At 38.9% G+C, this 16,803-nt stretch overlaps 1 protein-coding gene across 2 annotated transcripts in view; it reads left to right on the top strand.

The window, feature by feature from the left end:
• The window catches only part of LOC150064913 (glutamate receptor ionotropic, delta-1-like), a 106,831-nt gene that overhangs the window by 83,398 nt on the left and 6,630 nt on the right, over positions 1–16,803 (top strand). The window contains exon 5 of one of the 2 annotated variants that reach the window (XM_090329539.1): positions 14,345–14,524. The gene's annotated coding sequence lies outside the window, so the exon portion shown is untranslated. Of the gene's footprint in view, positions 1–14,344; positions 14,595–16,803 lie in introns of those variants that run through there. The other variant, XM_090329538.1, reaches the window with a different exon arrangement.

Raw genomic sequence — 16,803 nt, 5'->3', positions numbered from 1 at the left:
AGGTATCTGCAAGGAAATGCATGAACTGTCTTGAATAGTGTATATGAATCTTAGCAGAACGGTATTGAGCAAAATAGAAGTATTAAAGGCAACTAATCGAAGATAATGTGTAGTATCATATCCTTTAAAAAACATAAAATATCCTCATATTCACATCCAAAGTCAGGATAAAATGCAAGAATCATCATTAGTATTTGCTGCAGATGGGAGGCATGGAGCCACAGGAAGAAGGGAAGCATATTGTTGGATGAAAATCAGAGTCAATGCTAAGGTTTAGATAAGCCATTTTATTGTTTATTTCTAATGATAGCACCTAGTAAGTGGTTTGATTATAAATGAGAGTTATACCCAAATAAATGACCTAAAGCAAGGGTTGCAACTGTTATCATTGTGCACATCCATCAATTCTTCCAAAATAAATATAGACTAAGTCAGGCAGAGGTTTGTTCCCCATTCAATCCCTCCCTCCCTCCCTCCCTCCCTCCCTCCCTCCCTCCCTCCCTCCCTCCCTTCTCCCTTCCTTCCTCCCTTTCTTCTTTCCTTTTGATTATCTTTAAGTAGATCCACAAAGGAGTTGTCATTTAACAAAGCAGTTTATGAGTACCATATATCTTGATTGATAGTGCTCATTTTGACATTCTCACCCATCCCTCTCCCACATACCCCTTCCCTCACTCATCTTAGTTTTGTAGAATGTGGTCTACATGCCTGCTCTGATATGCCTCAAGATAACTAAAACTTTCCTCTAGAGAGTTGTGGCTTGGCGATTGTGAAGATGTCTTCTCACTCTGGATGCAACACATTGGCAGCCCATCAGAAAGTGTTTATTGGATGTATTGATACTTTTGAGTAAGAGCAAAATCATAAGCAAAACCATCAATGAAAAGTTCAAATAAAGCATTCTTTATCAAATCATACAACTTCTCTGGAACAGAATCTAACCTTTTTACAGTATACAAGATTTGTTACTTTCCTGAAATGATTAATGTATAAACTCCCGAGCCACTTTTGGGTAGAGAGGATCGCACATTTACCTTTTACATTTGAATCTGCAATAAAAATGGAGGGCAGTGCTAGAAAAGTGTGGAAAGGTTTTATAATAGTGTCATAAACACAAGTTTACATTTTTTGGAAAGAGAAAAGCTCAGATTCACCTTCCAATTTTCCTTCTTGTATCTGTTTGAGTGGTTAAGAGATGGAAATAGAACCCCCCATCTCTCTTTCTGGATTTATTCCTCCCCACATCCCCCCAGCACAGATTTGGTAATGTGGAGTCCAGGATGCGCAGGTTATATATTCTCATTTCTCAAGTGAAGACCATGCCTTAAATCTGGAACGCGTAAGGGAAAACATGAGCAAGTAGGGAAACAGGCATTGATGCTACAGTCAAATGAGGGTAACTGCTTCCATTCTCAAATACAGCCTGCTTCTTTGCAGTTCAGACAGTCTGGCAAAGATAAGAATGCCCAGTATGTGACTCGTAGGGACAATTACACTTGTAATTTCCAGTTGCTCTTTGATGATACCAGTTCCATTTCCAGAAAGTGCATGGTAGTGGAACAATGGTTAATTGCTATTAAAGTCAAGGAGTTGGGTATCTGCATAACCTTGGAAAGCTGCTATTATTTTTAATTCACCAGTACTGTGGTTTTTAATGACTTGAAACCATTTTAAGTGGGATATGGCTTAGGGAGTGGCAATCACTTTTGTACAGTAGCAGAGGAGGAAAAAAGGTTGTATCATGCTTGTTCAGACTCCATTGGTTCCTGGCAGCATTGCTGAAACAGGGAGGAAGGTAGAGCTTTGGTCCTGATGATAAAACATTTCAAGATGGGACCTGGAAGGAGAGAGAGTTTTTATATCCTAAGAGACTGCAACAAATACTTTTTAATGCAACTGTCTATCTCCAGGGGAGAAAACCCTTCTACTCCTAAGTGACCTGTGGACAGGCCTCCATTCTACACAGCCATATGGACCTAACTGACACACGAAAGAGGAACCAAGAATGTGGCCAACTAGATCCATGACTCAAATTTGATTTTGTAAAATATGCATGTATTTATTTATTTATCTGTCCACTATATAGAATTTTTATTTCTGCTTTCCCACAGCAGAGTGGTGGGACAGCAACCACATGGTCACATTTTTGTCATCTATACTTTTAGAGAAAAAAATTTAAAGAAAGTGTGTCTAACGCAGAGTTCTGCCCCACCTAATAGCCCACAAACATCTCCAGCAGCTCATCTTCCAGTTCTGCACAGCTGGTAACCTTTAAGTACCTGTAGTAACTCGTTCTCTTGTTCTGCACCCTCACTGGTTCCTTCAATAGTTCATCCTCCAGTTTGGTACAGTCTAGTGGTCTGTAAGCCTCACTAGTCACTTGTTTCCCTGCTCTGTGCCATCTAGTATTGCATGTATCTCTGTAATCAGTGGTCTTCTGGTTTTGTATTATTTGGTTGAAAGGTACCTCGAATGATTTGTTTTGTTGTTATGGATCATCTAGTAGCCCTACTAGCTCATCTTCTAGTTCTGCACCATCTAGTAGCCCATAAACCACTACAATCGTTTGTCTTCTTTCTTCATAGCATCTAATAGCCCAAAGGTATTTGTAGAAGCTCATCCTTTAGCTCTGTGCTACTTAGTGACTCATGTTCCTGCAGTAACTCCTGAATTGGTACTAACTAATAATCCATAGGCATTTCCAATCACTTGTCATCTTGCTCTGGACCATGTCCTAGCTCCAAGGCACCTCTGGTAGCCTTTCTTTTAGCCCTGCATCATTTAATGCCTTGTATTGTCCTTTCTAGGTTTGATGCTGGCCGCCTAGGACTATACTGGGATAGCTTTTGTCCTGGCCTGATCTAGTTTTCCCTTTGGGTCCAAGGCACTGTGCCAAACTACTTACATGCATTACTGCTTTCTTCATAAACAAATTTCTCCATGATTATATCTCCATAATGTAGAAAATGAACTTGAGCCTCAGAGAGTCTGACTTGCTCAAGGTCATAGAGACCAGTGGTCTAGCCATCCAAACCTCACACCTTCATTGCCTCTGGTGGAAGCTAATGTTGCCATTTCTTTCTTTTTTTTTTGCAGATAATGATAAATTCTTATTTATTGAAAGACATTCAGTTGAGAAGTAGAGAAATAATTGTTAGGTAAGCTTAAATGGCACATGATTATGATTAAGTACCACTAATTTTGTATTTCTGAATTTGCTTTCTATGCAGAGCATTATATTCATATAGCAGTAGCAGGAAGAACTGTGTTTTTTCTTTGTCCATCTTCTTGATAAAGTAACATTGCCATTTCTGTTCTTCAATTCCTTTCTACCTGTGTGCATACTTTTTACTTCTGTTTTTTATTAATCTAATACTTTCACACCCACATAGTAAAATGTATGCCTGACCTCAGTTATTAAAAGACTTTTCCCATCTTCCATGTGTCATAGCAAAGATTATTTAGGTATGTGATTTTTATTTATTTTTTATTTCCATATTATTAAAATTATCAATTGGAGAAAACTTTGAGACACAGAGCTACAGAGCTGAGCTGGAAAGTGGTTCAAATTTATATAATAATAACTATGTGGGATTATTTTTTCTTTTCTTAAGCTTGATGAACTCCACCAAGGAACAGCTCACATAACCCAATTTCTGTGCAGTGCCACGACTGACCTGGACTGCAAAATGATTAAACCTTTCCATAAATCAGACCTAATATTTAATAACATTGTCAACTAGAATATAGTGTTAATAGTGCAAGTGTCAATCTTTACAGCTTGTTGAGCTCTTTGAACAAATAGATGAGTAACTTGTCTCAGACCTTGTGGCTAGAAATAGTATTTTTTTTTCCCTAGAGGGAGGTAGCTTCAGAGGCCAATAGTCTTCCCAGAAGTTGTTTTATTTTTCCACTCCGTGAATTTCACTGGGATTATAAAATGTGGATGCAAATGCAGAAATAAACTAGGCCTACAAATCTTATTTATTTCCATCATTGATCCAATGCTTTGGCCTCTTCTCTCAGCACCTGCGTTTGTACCTCCCCTCTTCCTTTCTGCTCTGGGTTGAGGGCTGCTGGAGTCAGAGACTAGTCTGTGACACATAAGATGGTATTCGATGGAAGGACTGTGGACAGATGAGGAACTTTTCTAGTATCTTTCTTTGGAATGATTAATGTAAGGAGGCGTTATACATGAGGCACCACTTTAGCTCTACAAAATGTTAAGGAGGTGAAGTTGCAGATGGCATGAGTTGGTAATTTTGAGGTGCTGGATTAAAATGCCAGAAGGCCTCAAGTGCCAGTGGTTCAGGCCTCTAATCCTCGCTACTCAGGAGGCTGAGATCTGATGATCACAGTTCAAAGTCAGCTCGGGCAGGAAAGTCCACGAGACTCTTATCTTCAATTTTTAAAAGAAAAGTCAGAAGTAGAGCAGTAGTTCAAGTGGTAGAACATTCGCCTTGAGCCAAAAAGATCAAGGACAGTGCGCAAGCCCCAAGTTCAAGCCCCAGGATAGGCACAGAAACAACAACAAAATAACACCCAAATCACTACCACCACTAAAAGTTCAGAAGGCTCTGACCCTGATAATGGGAAAGATAAAGTTCTGATTTCCATCAGAAAATGAGCAGGAAGGAAGTAGGAAACTCCCTATGGAGGAACAAAATGGGTTTGTTGGAATGCATTTAGATAACCACTTCATTTCCACACTTTTTGTATCTGCTTAATAGCACTCTATCCATTTACAGGTTGGATGCTCTCCTCTCTTGATTCATTCATTTATTCACTTACTCATCCATTCAAGAAATGCAGTTCAAGCCATTTCTGCTTAGGAGTTAGGAAATATGTGTTTAAATTCCATTTTATCCTAATTTAATCCATGGTTTTGAGCTAGTGAAGTCACCTTTCTGAACTATCTGAGAAACTTCAGCAAAGTTTGGCATGATTAGATGTGAGCTTACCAATGTGTCGAATCTAAAGCATCCAATGTGGATTGTAGCCCAAAGCACACACTCTGGTGGATGCCAGCACACTGTTGTAGTATCTTCTATATGTTAGGAAGAAAGATGACAGAATATGAACACAAACACCATTGGTATGCATAAAATAAAATGGCATACATAAAAATTGACATTCATAAAATAAAATGCTTATATATTGTGTTCATTTCCTGAGCTTAACTTATAGTTGTACAGTCAGCACCCAACCCAAGATACAGAACACTGACAACACCCACAAGAGTTTTTCTGGATACTTCTCCCCATCATCAAAGACAGACACAATTTGTTTCTTGCATGACAAATTAAATTTACTTTTAATTTGGTTTGTATAAGCAGATTCTAAACACTATAAAATTCTGTATGTGCCCTATTTGACCCCCCAAAAGCCTCAGATTTATCCATGATGAAATGGACATCAGTATTCTGTTTTCCTTTTTTTTCCTTTCTTTGCATTTTTGAATGGAATTCCTTTGTAATTAAAAATTTCACCCTTGCTTATCCATTTGTGGTGGTTCATATTTCCACTGTAACAACTGAGGACTCCTGAGCATGATATGAGTATTCCTAAATAAGTCCAGTCAAGGGAAGCTTCCATTTTATATGAAAATAATAGGAGGACATAATCAAAGGTCATGGTATACATCTGTGTTTACTGCTGTATGAAAGTGAGAAATCAATCCCAATATGGCTCCACCATTTCACACTCCCAGTAGTAATACAACCCTTGATAACTATAATGCTAGACATGCCAATCAGTGCTAGCATTGTCACCCCCTGTGACTGCCTTACTTGTAGCCAATTATTTTTTCTTTTAGATTAACTTAGAGTCACTGCAGTGGATGTGAGTAGATATCTCATTGTTTCAGTGTAATGGCTTTGGATATTGAACTCGTTTTCATGTCCTTCTTGGTCACCTATATATTTTCTTTTGGGAGTGTGGGCTCAAGCCTTTTGTTAATTTTTATTGGGCTCTTCATCTTTTCATTGTTGATTTATATGGGCTTTTAATATATCCCCTGATTTAAGTCCTTGATAAAATGCATGTGCTACGAATATAATTCCCAATCTGTAAGTCATCCATTCATTTTCTTAATGGTGTCTTTTGAGAAGTAGAACATTTTAATTTTGATAAAATATCATATGTCAATTTCTTTCTTTTCCTCTATAGTTAATGCTTTTGGGTTCTGCCTGCAAATTTTACCTACTCCAAAGTGGCATAGATTTCTTTTAGATTTTTTGATGTTCTACGCTGCACCTAAAAGTAATTTTCCTGTGTGGAATGAGAAAGTGATGAGTTCATTTGTTTTCTATATTTGTACGTAATTGATCTCGTCTCATCTCTTAAAATATCCTATATTTACTCAAGAACAGGTGAGAGACCTTGATTGAAAAGCAACAGGACAATATATGTTGGTCAATGTCTACATTCTCTACTCATTTCATTGATCTACCTTTCTATTCTTATGTGGATACAAAAATGATCACAGTAGTTTATAGTAATTCAGAGTTAGATGGTTTAAGTCTTCTAATTTTGTTATTCTTATATAAGCTTGATCCAACAATTCTGGATCATTTATCTTTACTTAAATTATAGAACCATCTGTTAACTTCTTCAAAAAAGCATGATAAGATTTTGATAGACATTGAGTCTTCTGATCCATGAATGTGAGATTTTTTTTCATTAAGAAATGTTAAATTTGACTTGTAATTTTCAGTTTTTTTGTTTTATCTAGTTCAACTTTTTGCAGCAATGTTTTCTCTTTTACTTTGATTATTTTCTCTTTTACCTTCTAGTAACTTAATACTAAGAGTTAAACCATTAATTTTAGACTTGTTTCCTTTCCTAATATAAACATAAGAGCTATACATTTCCCTCTAAGTTCTGTTTTAGCTCTATCCTTGAATTTTTTACATAGTATGTTTTCATCCTCATTCAGTTCAAAATATAAATTCTCTATAAATAATGATGTTCTATTGTACATTAAAAATAGAAGAAATGATTTAGCAAGCCCTCATTGTAGAAAAAGTGAATGTTTGAAGAGATAGATGTATTTAAACTAATTTAAACATTTACTTAAGTTATACAGGAATCAAACATTACCTAGTAACCTCATTTAACATGTATGGGTTTATATACCAGTTAGAAACATAAAAGAAGCTGGGCTCTGGTGGCTCATGCCTGTAATACTACTAATCTCCAGTTAACCATTCAAAAACTGGAAGTGTTTCTGTGGCTCAAGTGGCAAAGCTCTGGGCTTGGTGAAAGAGCTCAGGACCGTGCCCAGGCCCTGAGTTGAAGCCCCATTACTGACAAAACAAACAAACAAACAAACAAAAAACCTACAAAAAGAGTCAAAACAACAAAAGAAAGTCTCACAGTTAATCTTTTCAACAGTATCTCAATGGAGTTCTGGTGGACAGAAAAAGACTGATTTAATATAGAAAAAAACCTTTGGGATACAGAGCAGAAATTTACTTGCTTATTGAGGCTGGAGGCTTCCTCTGATAGTTCATTGTTCCACATAATTTATAATTCATGTGTCTTGGTGCCTTTTCTGTTTTGAAGATAATAGTATCAGAATGCAAGAGGGAAATATCAGGCAGGAAATGAAATATATTTAAAAATGGAAATGCAAGAAGAAAAAATACTTGGTGAACTCCATGTGAACAAAACCAACTTGCAAAAACAACTTGTTTACTAAATGAATAGGTTTTTTTTGTGGGATCGTAAACTTAACAGTTGCTGTCATCATAACTCCTCCTCTAGATCTTCAATTTCAGGTGAGTTTTAGATACCTTGGCAAGGAAATGTACCTGCTCATTCTTCTCATGCATTACTCTGTTCCAAATCGGCTACACATGTAATCCATATCACCTGTTAAAGCTATTAGCAGTTTTGAGTGGGAAAATCTGTTTCTAACTTGAATACCTTATGTAACCATTAAGAAAACTTTATAGCTTCTCAGGTGGCTGAGATCTGAGGATCATGGTTCAAAACCAACCCAAGAAGGAAAGTCCTTAAGACTCTTACCTCCAATGAAACTAGAAACTCAGAAAACACCAGAAATGGTGCTGTGGGCTTGAGTGGGGGAAATGCTAGCCTTGAGCACAAAGAGGCTCAGGAATGGTGCCCAAGCCCAGAGTTCAAGTCCCAGGACTGACAAAAAAAAAAGAAAGAAAAACAAAATTTTGAAATAACTTAAAATAAAAATTACTAAAATATATGTAAAGAGGAAAAGTCCAGTTCAAAAATTTTCACCAACTAACTGATTCTAGGAATTCTCTTGCATTTTTCTATCTAGACAGTTTTGAATTATAACCAGTTTTATGTAATTATAATGTGAGATAAATATATTTTATGTTTATTTTTGTTCTGGTTTTGTTTTGAGATAGAGTCTTAATATGTAATCCAAGTGGATTTGAACTCTCAGTCTTCCTAGTTTAGCCTTTTTGGTGAGTAAAGGATAGGTGTATGTTATGTTACTATAACTTGATATCCTGCATTTTTTATAACATTGTTGTAAAACTTAATTATTTAGCGACTAAAATGCCTTCGATTGTCATAAATCAATTTATCTAAACATTCCCTTCTTGATAGTCATTTTTCCTTTCCAATGTGTCACAAATATAAATAGCAACTCAATGAACATCTTCCTGCCTAATGTTTCTTTTTATCCAATTTCTACATTTATTTCTGTAAGTGTAATTCTCAAAAATAGAATTATGGTGTCAAACAGATGCCAATGTTTAAAGCTCTTGACAAAATATTACTGCATTTTGTCAAAAGCAAGACTGAATGGATTATAGTCTTATTTGTGGAATCCAAAAATATTCAACTTTCACTGCCCCCCACTATGTCTTAATCATTTCTCTTTAGGTGGAGTAATTGTTTTATAAATTGATGTTTTCCAATTTTTCTTATATCCTCTCTTGTACTTCTGTCTTCCTCTTTGCCCATATATAAATGTTCTTTTTTATCTGCAAAATTTGCTTTATTTCACTTTATTATACTGGGGAATTATCATTTTATCTTCAGTCCTTCTTTCCTTTGGTCTCTAACAAGGCACTGGAATCATAAATTGTAACATATCAATTGTGAGTCCAGAGAAGTTGAATGAGACCGTGACTAAAGGTCACAGTCCTTCATAGATGAGAAGTGATACACATACAAACCCACCCTCAAATATGTGTTTCTATGGTGATTTATGACATGGTTATTTTTCCATTTATGAATTCATTGATTTACCAACACATTTTCTAAGACTGAGCTCAATATGTAAAAGTACACCTGACATTTTTAGTCCCAAACAGCATTAGAAGTGGTGTGATCACTGTCAAAGAGAGCACACAGGCTCACTTATGTCATGCATTCTCATTTCCTTCCATTAATTTTACTGTCTTCTTTCCTTTCCTTGGGTCCTTTGTCTGTGTGTAGACTATCCGGCCATCCATTTAATCTTACAGATTTTCATGAGAGACACTGAGGATGCATCTGAAGTGGCCAGTGTTTCTCATGTCCAGTTGTACTTCATCAGCGCTGTTTGTGGGTGAGGAAACTGATGTCCAAGGGAGACAAGTTACTTCCTGAGAATCAGGCTCGAGTCAGAATTAGGTCCAGCATTTGATCTCAGGACTCCAGGGGAATGCTTAGAATGATGCCTCAGCTTCTGTCTGCCAATTGCATGAGCCTTGGTCACTAGAGCCTGTATGGTCTCCTCCTTCGGCTCACCTTTGTGCACTGTGGTGTATGTTGCTTGAAGCATGGTCCTAATTTTGTCATCCAAACTGGCTGAGGGCTGTTCCCTTCAATCTGGATGGAAGGATATACTCCTCCAAGCCTTCCTGGGACCTAAATGTTTAAAGAGTAGGAAGTGCAAAAGTAGTTGGAAGTGCCATCCTGTCTGTCCTCAGTATGAATGAACAGAACTGCTAGAAATGCATGCCAAGAACTGCAAGGGGGATAAGGAGACAGTAGAGAGGGGAAATGATGTCCTAGTAGGGGCTTCCTTAGTCTCTCTGAAGCTCCTTACCTTACAATCAACTGACTTGGTCCCTGAATAACTCCTTGCTGCTTAATTCTGTTGGACGGTGATTGGTTTGGGATAATAGAGTCCAAAGATCAAAGAAAGCCCCCCTGAGCCTCCCTTATTAAAGTATTTGGCTTTGGATTTTGAGCATTGCCAAGCAAATCTCATTCGGAATTCTTCAATTACTTTCATTTGCGATTTTTATAATTTGGTAAGGTAAGCTCTGGAATCAAACCAATATCCATGCCATCATGCTAACTTTGATTATTTCAGACTCATCACTGGAGGGAGTGGGAGGATGTTGATTTTCTTAAATCTGATTTTATATTTCGGATTTCTTCTGCCCTGTAATTTGGCTTTGTACCCAGGCCTGAAATACTTTACCTTAGCACTGGCTGTAATAAGGGCAGATTCCATTCTATTTGTTCCATTGAATATTATTGGCTTGAATTTTATGATTTAAGATTTTACATTTTGAAGGGAATTGTTTTGTTATTTGATTACACTAACATCAAGAAGTGAGGGCTGATGAAAACAATTTTAATTTATTGCATATTCCAATTTGTTGGCCACATTTGCTTAGCTTATTGTTCTTTCCATTTTGTTGGCAAAATGTTTATCCAAAACCCAGAAGATTTTAAGGGAGAAATCACAATAACATTTCTTAAAGAAATAGGTATGTATGACATTATGAGAATGCACTCAATCTCCACACAGAGGGTGCTCTATGATATTTTCACTTTGCAAATAAGGAATGTGAAACTCAAAATAATTGAGCCCCTTGCCCACAGATTACTTAACTCTACCCTCCTGGTGTCTGATTGCCAACATCATCATGCCACCATTAAGACTAGAAAATGTAACTAAGTAGGTGTAGATTTTTCCAATTCCAGGGGGATACTATTGAAATAGTATTTAGAGTTAATCTGAACCCTGTAATTTAAATTTAAGAGTGATGTGTATGTGTTTGTGTGTGTGTGTGTGTGTGTGTGTGTGTGTGTGTGTGTGTGTGTGTTAGAGAAAGAGAGAGAGAGAGCAGAGAGAGAGAGGAGAAGTCAATAAAGTTAAAAAAAAAAAGGCAAACGGTAGGATCAGTAAGAGCTCTGAAAAGCTCTCCTTATGAAGGTCTCCTCCCCAAAAAGAGCAGAAATGGTTGTCCTGGTAACAGACATCTTCAGAAGTAGAATTTTGTTGTTTCTAATATCTGAAGGGTTTCCACGTGGACCAGGACTTGAACTTCAGCCATACTGCCCATGAATCCAACCTCAGTTCATCACAAGGGAATATGGTAAGATTTTCTAGAAGGGGAAGAGATGTGGAATCCGTAAGCTGTGCAGTGGGGTCTTCATTAGGGTGGCACCAGATTTGAATTGGTGACCCACCAAGATTCTCTAAGGATTCCACCACTTGACAAAGCTGCAAGTCAGGTAGAGCCCGAGCTTGTTCATCCGTACAAGATGGGAGTTTTTTCTTTAATCTTCTAGGTCAGGATGATGAGACCTCTTTTGCAGCTCATCAATGTGCCTGCCCTAAGGCACAACCTTTGCCTCTCAAGATTGATGCTTCAGGAATGATATAAAGGAATATGAATGCACAAGTAAAATGAGAGAATGCCACTCTTCAACCTAAACTCCCAGGGTGGCCTCCCAGTCTATTAAGGCATAGTTTATGATAGCAGTTGTGATCACATGACATCGACCGCTTCTCTTTCCTTCCGGAATCAAGGGCTGCCTGGAGTTAGCTAAAGAAATATGAAGAGTAGGTTGTGTGAGAGTCCATTGCATATATCTTGAATTGTAAAATTCCATAGTGTGTACCACATTCTGGATCCAGTTATCTGTTGTTGAGCATCTGGCTATTCCCCATAAGTTGGCTGTTATGAGCAATGCAGCAATAAACATGGGTGTGTAGGTACTTTGGTTGTAGCCTATCATGCATATTTTAGGTAAATGTTCCAGACTTCAAGTGTTGAGTGGTTTTGTTTTGTTTGTTTTTAAGTAATGTCCATACTGATTTCTACAATACTTGCACTAAGTTCCTTTCCCAAGAATAACGTACAGGGTTCTTTTGCTCCTACATCTTTGTCAGCATTTGTTGCTAGTCATATTTTTAATTATGGCCATTCTAACTGAAGTGAAGTAGAATCAGCATGAAAGTTCCTGGATCAAACCTTTCAAAAAATAAACATTTTAATGGAATGAAAATCAGGGAACTGAAATAAGTCTGAGTATGGGAGTCAGAGGGACACAGGCGAATGATTGAAAAAATTGAAGTGTATAAATATAGTCAGAATACTCAGTGTATCTCTGTGTTCAAGGAAGAGGCAGGTGAGACAGAGAGAATGATGGAAATAGGCATTCTGACCAAAAAACACTAGACATAGATATGGGTGTGTTAAATGGCAAATCTCTTCTATGAGCATTTGATGTTTAGAAATTTTAAAAGTCTTAAATTTGCTTCACATGGCAAAACCACTGTGGCAGCTGGATATAATTTCATATGTTTTTCTTGACCCTTGACTTGACAAAGTCAAGTGCTTAGTTTAAAGTCTGCAGTGTGGCCAAATAAGTTACGGGATTTGAGTCACTGAGAACTGGATTAGTTCCTCTATCTTGCTTTTGCCAGCTACAAAATCATAGGCAGGTTAATTAATTCTTGAAAAAAGAAGAATAATATGATTGGTTCTTCCAGAACAATGAAGACTGGCAGTGATAGGAAGGGATTGGCAGAGAGTACATTTTAGCCACTCTTCAAAATGTGGGGCCTGCAGTCCCTGGGTGCTTGTGAGATACGCATATTCTTGGGTTCTAATTCAGGACTATCAGATCAGAAGCTGGAATGGGGAAAGTTAGCAATCTATGTTTGAATGAGTCCCCACCCCTTTCTTCCATTTGCTAGGATCTGTTTGATCTGACGGCACTGACACTTAGAATGGTTGCTGCATTTGTATTTGATTTTACTTTTGAAGTTTAGAAAGTGACTCTGAGCTAGTGGTCAGCCCAGCCTCTTCTGTTTTCTGTGTGGATCAGCCTCTAGGTGGGATACAGAGAAGAGAAGGATGGCAGGTGAGCTGGAGGGAAGAGAAGGTCCCTGTCTTCGCTGACCTAGATTACTCATTTTTCTAGCTCCAACAGTATGTTAATCAGCAGACTGGATTATTAGACAGGATGCGCAGAGGAGGAGCTTAGATTCTTCTCTATGTATATGTATATGCTTGAGGCACAATATCCACATGGCCTTATGATGTGTTTGACTACAAGAAAGCCCATTCGCTATACTTGCTGATTCTTTTTTTTTTTTTGCCAGTCCTGGGCTTGAGCTCAGGGCCTGAGCACTGTCCTTGGAGTTTCTCAAGGCTAGAGCTCTACCACTTGAGCCTCAGCACCACTTCTGGCTTTTTTTTTCTATGTATGTGGTACCGAGGAATCGAACCTGGGTCTTCATGCATGCTAGGCAAGCACTTTAACCACTAGGCCAAACTCCCGGCCTACTTGCTGATTTTTGTATTCATTTCCCTTCGTGGTTCCATTTATATCTAGGCAAACTCATTTACTGTTTCTCTTCAATCATTCTTAATTTTTCCCATAAAATACTCAGATGGGATTGTTGTCCATCATTGTCTCTGGATAATTAAAAATTTTTGACAAATCCTTGAAAAATCAATGTGCCCCTTTGCTCTGTTGAGAAGCTTGTAGATGGCTCCAATTTTGCTGATGGTGTACAATTTCACATTTAGAGAAAGTAGTCATTGTTTCTCCGAAGTTTTCCTTTCCTTTCCTTTCCTTTTCTTTCCTTTCCTTTCCTTTCCTTTCCTACCCTTTTCTGTTCTTTTCCCCCTCCTTTGTACCACATCAATTCCCTGTCCAGTGGAGTTAAGATGAAACTTTTCCAGTAGGAAAATTCTTGGTTTACTAAATAAGGCTACTTCTCTCCAGAGAACCAAAGGCTCCAAACAGAACAGGGCTATAGTGCCTTCATGGGTGAAATGTTAAAGACAGACATCATTAGTACAAACTTGGGAAAAACATTATCAGAGCATAACCAATGGCTTAGGGGTTCTAAGTGGCTCTTGAGGGCTACTGAAGTAGAATTTTTCACATGATAGTGGAAAATATCACTCACTTAAGGACAGCTGGGGAAATTTAAGCTCTGCCAATGACTAAATTTTCTGGCTAAGGAAAGTATTTATTATTTTTTATTACTTTTTTTGTTAGTTTGTTTGCTCAAGGCTGGTGCTCTACCATTTGAGCCACTGTTCCAGTTGTAGCTTTTTGTTGGATACTTGGAAATAAGAGTCTCACAGACTTTCCTGCCTAGGCTGACTTCAAACCACCATCCTCAGCTCTCAGCCTTCTGATCAAGAATTACAGCAGGCATCAGCACCTGGTGACCACAGTTATTTCTAAATCTCAACTTCCTTTGTATGGGAAATGGACAGTGTGGAACATGAAAGTTTACCCGGGAAACTTAGAAGATACCCATTGAGACAGCATGGAGGTACAGTAACTTGATCAAGGAAAATATCTGGTGTGACTTCCATTGAAAGTGTGTGTTCGGCACTCTTGCTATACTCCATAATTTTCCCTCAGAGCCAATGCTCCGTGTACAAATCCATAATACTCTCTGCGCTTGACCTCGCTTTTATGCAATGGGCCTGGTATGCAGCCTGAAAACCGACACTTCTTCCACATCGATGCTGCTGCTGCTGCCTCTCCAAGGGACACACTTTGGGACCCACAAGTCTTTCCCACAGACGTGGAGGAGGTTAAATCTGGAGAAGATCCTTAAGGACCATCTGGGCTTCTCTTACATTTTTTTTTTTTATAAATTGATAACAAGTCAGTAATTAAGCCAAGAGTGTAACCCAATCTAACCATCTTTCTAATCTGCCAGGCTGATGATGGAGGACAATTTCAAGTGTCATTTATCTCAAGGCAATTGCGTTTTAATCAGGATCCCAACTTTATGCCATGCTGCTGGTGATTTGATTACCGCAATGCTGAAGCCATGTGCTAACACTCGTTTGAGTTCTTGTAATGTGGCAGGCACTTTTGATGCCGTCTCTTTCTCTTGGAGGAGTAGGAGGGCGGGAGTGTATTTGTTCCCTCTAGGAACTCAACTCTGAGGGCTCATGAGGACTGCTCGTACTCCTTTGGGACTAGAGTCAATGACTCTAGAAAGTGAAAGGGGAGAAAAGAGATCAACACATGCGCAGTAGAAGGCCAAAAGTTAAGATACAAAATTACTCACCATTCTTTACCATCTTGTGCCCCTCCTGATAGATTATATAACCCCAGGACATTGGAGTGTCAGGATGGGGCAGGCTATCATTGGCAGAATTCTTAGAACTTAGGGCCATTTTCCTACTATAAACTTAGTAGAAAGTACCTTCCTTCCACAAGGACCTCCCTGGTGGCACCAGGGCCAACCTGTGATCCAGCCTCATGCCTACAGTATGACTGAGCCCACTAAGGACGTCCTCTGGCTTAGCCAATCTTCAGTTATGACACCACACTGTCCAGCTTCACCTTGTTCACTGTGGCTTGAAAGTCAGAGCCCAGTGGACTTGGCACCCCATAGAGGCTTCAGAAGAGTAGCTTGTATGGTGATGGTGGCGAGTCCAGCTTTGATATCCCTCCCTCTCACTGTGCCTATTCTATTCTGCCTCCTTTGGCTGCTCCAGGGCCTACTCCAAATGGAAAGTCATCTTGAAGGTATCCTTCAGTCCCCAGATGCCTTTCATCGTCCTGGCATTTTGGATAATGTCTTCTCATTGGAGATAGCTCCAAATCTCCAGTGGAACCTTCCTGAACCTTGTGTTGATACCTTAGAGTTCCTTTCCCAGGGAGTGTTATGCTCTTGATATGTGGCATGTAGGCCCTACACATATGCCCATAAGCATACACATATCCACACCTATGAATACACAATTGACATCCATACACATAATCATTTGGCTCATATACACATGTGCACTCACGCAACTATACACACTCAAGTGGTTCACACACATAGATACCCACACACAGTCATGCATGCATGCATGCACACCTACACACAGATGTCAACCTGCATGTTCACTTAGACATGTATCAACATGTATACATTACCCCACACTCACAATTCTTACAATAGACATTGATACACATGCTGCCACATATTCTCACATGCATACACACACAGGTATACACTTATCCTCACAGATGTCCACTTCTGTTCACACACACACACTCCCCGCATTGACACACCTGCATTCCACCATTTCCATGTGCTCCCCTAGAGTTCTGCACACCCATGCACATGGCGTATGAAAGTGGAGGAATGACTGGCAGTCAGGTCAAGGGGGTGGAAAGGCATCACAGTGGATAGGTTGATCTGCATCCAGCTGGAGACTTCTGCAGCTGGAGGCACAGCAGGGGTTGAACCCCCCACCGTGTGGGGTTCTGGCACAGAGCTGTGCACTGGAATTTCACATTATGGTATTTCTTGCAGGAAGCTATTCTCATTGCCTGAGAATGCAGATCTGCTGGAGAGCTGGGTGTGGTCATGTGGCCTTCCTGCTGCCCACCTCTCTTCTCATTATACAGTGCTCAAGGGAGAAGGCTGATTCTCTACAATTACCCTCTTAGACATCTGCAAGCATAGAAGAAAGGCGTGCTGTACTGCAGAAGCCTTGGGCACCACAGAGGTTGTAAAAAGCCAACCAAACTCATCCATTTCACTCACCAAAGTTGATCATTTGCTACTTGATTTTTGATTCTTGTGTTTATTTTTTA

The sequence above is a fragment of the Megascapheus bottae genome, chromosome 3 (assembly GCF_031878675.1).
Source record: "Megascapheus bottae isolate mThoBot1 chromosome 3, mThoBot2.hap1, whole genome shotgun sequence".
NCBI classification, from domain to species: domain Eukaryota; kingdom Metazoa; phylum Chordata; class Mammalia; order Rodentia; family Geomyidae; genus Megascapheus; species Megascapheus bottae.
Note: the sequence above shows the minus strand (reverse complement) of the source record. Positions and strands in the feature narration are given on the sequence as shown.